The following is a 6,000-nucleotide window of genomic DNA, read 5'->3' as shown; positions in this document are numbered from 1 at the left end:
CTTTAAGAAAAGAGAAAAAAAAGGTGGGCCATAAATATAAAGAATAACGTGGTAATAAATACATACCTATCAATAATCATCTTGTGTTAATAGATTGAGTGCTCCAATCAAAAGACATAGGGTAGCTAAATGGAAAAGAGAAAAGGACCCACCATATACAGATATGCTGTCTATAAAAGACGCACTTCAGAACAAAAGACACACACAGACTAAAAGTAAAGGGATGGAAAATGATATTTCATGCAAATGAAAATGAAAAGAAGCTGTGGTAGCAATACTTATATCAGACAAAAATAAACTTTAAAACAAAGGTTATAATAAGAGACAAAGAAGGATGCTATATAATTATAAAGAGATCGAACCAACAAGAGGATATAACCCTTGTAAACATTTATACACCCAACATAGAAACATCTAAATATATAAAGTAAATCCTGATGGGCATAAAAGGAAAGATTGACAGTAATGCAATCATAGTAGGGACTTTAACACCTTATTGATATCAATGTATAGATCTTCCAGACAAATACTCAACAAGAAAATAGTGTCTTTAAATGAGACACTACAGCAGTTGGATTTAATTGATATTTTCAGATCATTTTACCCCAAAGCAGCACAATATACATTCTTTTCAAGTGCACATGCAACATGATCTAAGAGAGACCACATATTAGGACACAAAACAAGTTTCAGTAAATTTAAGATTGAAATCATATCATCTTCTCCGACCATAGTGATATGAAACTAGAAATCAATCATAAGAAATAAACTGAAAACACACAAATACATGGAGGCTAAAGAACATGTTACTAAACAATGAGTGGATTAACAATGAGATAAAAAAAAGAAATCAAAACATACCTTGGAACCAATAAAAATGAGAAGACAACTCAAAATCTATAGGACACAATGAAAACAGTCCTAAGAAGGAAATTCATAGCATTACAGGACAATCTCAAGAAACAAGAAAACATCTTAAATAAATATCTAACTTCACACTTAAAGGAACTAGAAAAAAATACAACAAACAAAGCCCAAAATGAGTAGGAGAAAGGAAAGGAAATAATAAAGATCAGAGCAGAAATAAATGAAATAGAGTCTAAATGAACAATACAAAAGATCAATGAAACCTAGAGCTGATTTTTTGAAAAGATAAAAAAGATTGACTTTCCTTTAACCAGACTCAGCAAGAAAAAAAGAGAACCCAAATAAATAAAACAAAGTGGAGTTTATGAAGCCTGTATATGTGTCATTTACTTGGATCTTAGAAACATTTTATTCTTAGCCCAAACTTTCTTTGCAATAGTAGTTAATACTAGTCTATAACACCAAAGATCTTAAAATACAGGATAAGTTCAAAAAGTCATTCACACATCGGTTAAAACATTGGCCTCAGGAAGCAAGACAAGAACTACTATACAGAAGCTTTCATTTGACTCAGCCTTGTTTCCAGCTTATTTCTCTCCTTTTTTGTTTTTTTGGTTGTCTATGGTTTATTGAAAATATTATAGTACTGCAGAGATTCAACGGCTCCATGTGGTGTTGGAAATTCATCCCAATTGTAGGCTGAGTGACCTGCAGGTTGGACAGACTGCCAAAGTCCAAGAGCTTCAGCATTTCCTTAGTGTCAGGATCAACTTCAGTGATCTCCTGATCCAGGGTTGAGGCCTCAGAAACATAATTCTCTCTCCTCTTCCTGAAGCTTGATGGAGATACCTTTCACAGGGCCTCTCTGATTCTGCTTCATCAGATGGGTGCCATAGTCTGCTGTCTTGTGGAGCTTCTTGCTGGGGATAATGGTGACCTCCTTGCACACGTACTTGGTGTGGAAAACGTTGCCCAGGTGTATGTAGTACTTTGTGATGATGATCCAGGCCACCTTCTTCATAATCTTGGTACGAACTTAGGCTCATCTTGGCAGATCCCTAATGAAGTAGCTCCCTTCTTTCTTGCCCTCTGCTGAGGCTACCTGCAGGTCCAGCCCTACTCACACTTCCATGATTAAGTCAGGCTTCAGACAGTAATTGTTTTTTAATGAACTTCTCTGGTCAACCAGCACCTCTTTGCTCAACATTGTAATCTTGCTACTAGTAAATTTGGCTTCTCCACTCCTCAGTATTTCAAACCCTTGCCTTGCTTTTACCAACCTCCTTCCCAAGGCCTTAATATTAGTCCCTGAGTTATACTTTTACTCATCAACTACTGGACTTCTGAGCAATCTCTGTCTGACCTCTGGTCAGTGCGCTCCACATGCCAGCTAAGAGGGCCCATTCCTTCAGCTTCACTACTGCCTGATCAGTGAACAGTTACAATCATGTCCCTTAGAAACAGTACTTGTAGACAGACAGAGCTGTCTCTGTCAGCAAAACCACTGTGTCAGATTCCCTGGCTTGTGTCCTGTTCCAATGGGAGCGGGTCCAGAGTCAGGTGCCTGCTTGCTGATTCCTATGTCTTACAGCTGCAGCACTAAGCCTCTATCCCAGTTCCAGATCATGACTGACTCTGATTTGTAAGTCTTGCCTCCCCCACAGCTATAGTCTGATCTGCTGCTTAGTGGAAAGCCATTCAAATCCATTAAATTCCTAACACTTATGGAATATTTACTCCACACCAAGATTGACCTAGTTGCCACTGGAGATGACAAGATGAGTAAAATCTCTCAAATTCCAAAACTCTAGAATAGGAGGGACATAAGCTCAGTAGCAGAAATAATTTACAGTGACCCCCAATTTAGACACATGCTATAGTAGAATTTTTGACACTTGAACTACAACAGTGTATTAGTCAGGCTTCTTGGATTTCAAGTAACAGACACAACTCTGGATAAATTACGCAAAAAAAAAAAAAAAAAAAAATGTATTGGCAAAGATCGGCCAGCTCAGAATCAAAGAAAGAACTTTGGAAAGAATAGGAACTTGGTAGAACCAAAGACGTTTGCAGAAGGGACTAAGTTCAGTCTCTTCAGGAGATACTAATGGGCTAAGTAATATATAACTTTTGTTTTCCTTGTTACTTTGAATAAAATTCAAGTTATATTGGGATAAACATTCTAATGTGCCCACTTCTTGGCTGGGAGAGACACTTTAACAACCCTACAAAAGTATGTACAAAGTAGGGTGGAGATGGTTCCTAAAGTGAGAGAGAGGTGCTATTACCAGTAGAAGAGGAGTATTTGTGGAAGATCTTCAACAGATGCCAGTCACAAAACACAACCTGGAGGATGTCGGTTGGATACTAAGGTATTGTATCTAGGCCAACAGGTCCCAAGGACAGAATAACTGAAAGCAGAATTATCCCGAAATATCTGTGCAAGTGATCCCTTTGATTCCACTATGAGGCAAAGTACAAGTGTGTGAGGTAAGAACAGAGGACAGGGATATTTAATGAAGGAAGTGCTGGCATCTCAGTGGTGGAAATTAGGAAAAGCTTCAAGGAGGAATTAGCATTTAATATGGGTAAGATTTAAACGAGGGGCAAAGGGGGCTCTGGGAAAGGGGAACAGCATTGGAAAGCTTGTAAAGAGGAAAAGCAAGGAGGGTTTTAGGAAGATAAAAAACCAGAGTTTAAAAAAAAATTAGAGTAAGCATTTTTATGAGAGTTAATATGTAGATAATGCCAGAAAGTTGGGTTGGAGCAGCACTGTAGAGTAACAAGTTGACGAGTGAATTTTCTCAGGGAAAAGGTGATAATGTCTTGATCTCCAGGGACAGCAGTGGGCAGCAGAGCATTGAATAGCAGAGGGAGAAATGGGAAAAGCATTTCAGAGGTTGAATCAGCAGGCCTCATAAATGGAGTGGGATGTGGAAGCCATCAGTGAAAGGTCAAAACTGACACTAAAGTTTCAGATCATGGACAGGAGAAAGGCAGGCAAGGCTGTTGAGCCTGTGGCGAAGGTCGGTCATGAAGAGAACTCAGTTTTGGAGTTATCTGCGTGCAACGTGTACTTGACAATAGTAATGATGTGGATTAAATAAATCAGAGAGACAGAAAGAGAGATAACTGAGAGAGAGAGAGAGAGAGAGAGAGAGAGAGAGAGAGAATTGAAGGAGAGATGGGAAGAGCACCAAAGAGAAAATGTAGTTGAAGATCTACACTCAGAAGGTGTGAAAGTAAAGAGTAAGTGAAAGAGGAGGGGAAAAGCAGGAGAGAATGACTATTGGCAGCATCATGGAGAGGATGGCAAGGGAGGCTAATCTGGAAGAGGCCATTGGATAACAGTGTCCTTCAGTAAGCTGTTGGTGACTCCAGGGCAACGCTGGAGACAGAAATTAAATTGCAATGGTCAGGGAGGAATGGACAGAGAGAATGTGGAAGGTGCATGAGTGGGGGTGCAGTAAGTTTGACAATAAAGGGAAAAAAGAGCCAACCTAATATTTTGAGAATGAAACTAATTGGAGAACATTTGGGTAGGAGGCTGGGGGGGCGGGGACAGGGCAGGGTAAATGACAACCGGCTTGTTATAAGTTTAAAGTAAAATCCAGAAGAGATGGAGAGATTTAAGAACAGAAGAGAGTGGGAATCAATAGTGAGGCAAGAGAGCTCAAGGCTCAGGGCAAGGCCATTGTTCAGGGAGATAGGCTGAGAGGGGGCTGGAATACCCGTGGAAGAGGGAATGGAGGTTCAGAGTGACTAAAGATGAGAAAGCTTAAGTTTTCTGACTTTGATCTTCTCAGTAGGTTTAGGTGAAGCTATCTGCTGAGAGTAAGTCTGGTGGGTCTGTGGTTTGAGAAAACTAAACAGGATTGAAATAACTGCTGTGAGTTATCCATTATAGTAACAACTGCCTAAATGGTGAAAATTATTTCTAACTTTTTTAAACTCTTGGAACCCCCTTATTCTGTGACCAAAATCATTGATTTTTTTATCAGTTTGACAAGCCATAGAGGTCAGGGGTCTGTGGAATTCTAGTCTTTTCTTTACTGGAATAATGGTATTGGTCCCAAGTGTTCCAGTCTAATGGTGATCATGCAATAGAATTGGTTCGTTTGTTGTTCTGTTATCAGGTTATCACTAGAAAGCAACTTTCCCAGTTGGGGCTTAAGAATATTAAGGACTAGTGAAGGCATTTAAAGGGGGGAGAATGGGGGCTCCTGCCCTCGCTGGTTCCTTTGTCTAGGTCTGTGAGCACACAGGATTTGGTGGACATTAGCAAGGGTCTTCATGACTCTGTCACTCAGACATTTACCCCATACCAAATCCCATACCACAATATTTTTGATCAATATGTTATCATTGGAGAGTCCTCCATGTCACCACCTGTTGTTAGTGGAAGCGGGCTTCTTGGGTTACCAGAAGAACAAGAATTTCCTGAGTACACCATGGGAGTATGTGGCATTGTGAAAAACTCTATTGATGAGGTAACAGTAAGGGGTTTCCCTTCCAAGGTCCCTTCTCCCTCTTTCTCACCATAGAAAAAGTCCAGCCCGTCCGGGCACGGCTCAGCAGTTGAGCCTCGACCTAGGATCCAGGCGATCGTGGTTCGATTCCCTGTCAGGGCACATGCCCGGGCTGTGGGCTCAATCAGTGACTCTCTCATCATTGATGTTTCTATCTCTCTCTCTCCCTCTCTTTTCCTCTCTCTGAAATCAATAAAGATATACTAAAAAAAAAAAAAGAAAAAAAAAAAAGAAAAAAAGTCCAATTTTGTCTTCAGTAGGGGGGTTAAGATCAGAGTTTCCATCTCATATCTGCATAGTCCAGCCTGGCCTCTGGCTAGGTTAGCTGTGTTCCCAGCTGCAGACCACTGCATGTGGCCGTGTGGCTTCTAGGGCCACATGACAGGCTAGCAAGGGTCTCAGATCTAGCAAGTGCAAGAAAGCAGGAGAGAAACAAGAGGAACAAAGGAGGGAGAATTCCTTTGGGGATTACATATTATATTCTCAGAGTTTCACAGGCTTGCTTTGGGGTCCACCCTCTCAGCCAGTGTTCTTTGTTCCCAGGTTAGACTGACAGGCAAGCACCTTCTTTAAGTCACCCCAACTTCATGGCTCATGCACCCGT

At 40.5% G+C, this 6,000-nt stretch overlaps 1 pseudogene across 1 annotated transcript in view; it reads right to left on the bottom strand.

Moving 5' to 3' along the window:
* Nucleotides 1-1,486: 1,486 nt before the first annotated feature.
* LOC308564869 (small ribosomal subunit protein eS17 pseudogene) overlaps nt 1,487-6,000 on the bottom strand; it is a 45,194-nt pseudogene continuing 40,680 nt past the window's right edge. Inside the window, exon 3 of the transcript in view lies at nt 1,487-1,902. The product of the transcript in view is annotated as a small ribosomal subunit protein eS17 pseudogene (transcript). The remainder of the gene's footprint in view (nt 1,903-6,000) is intronic.

Source organism: Miniopterus schreibersii (assembly GCF_964146895.1).
Source record: "Miniopterus schreibersii genome assembly, chromosome: 12".
NCBI lineage: Eukaryota > Metazoa > Chordata > Mammalia > Chiroptera > Miniopteridae > Miniopterus > Miniopterus schreibersii.
Note: the sequence above shows the minus strand (reverse complement) of the source record. Positions and strands in the feature narration are given on the sequence as shown.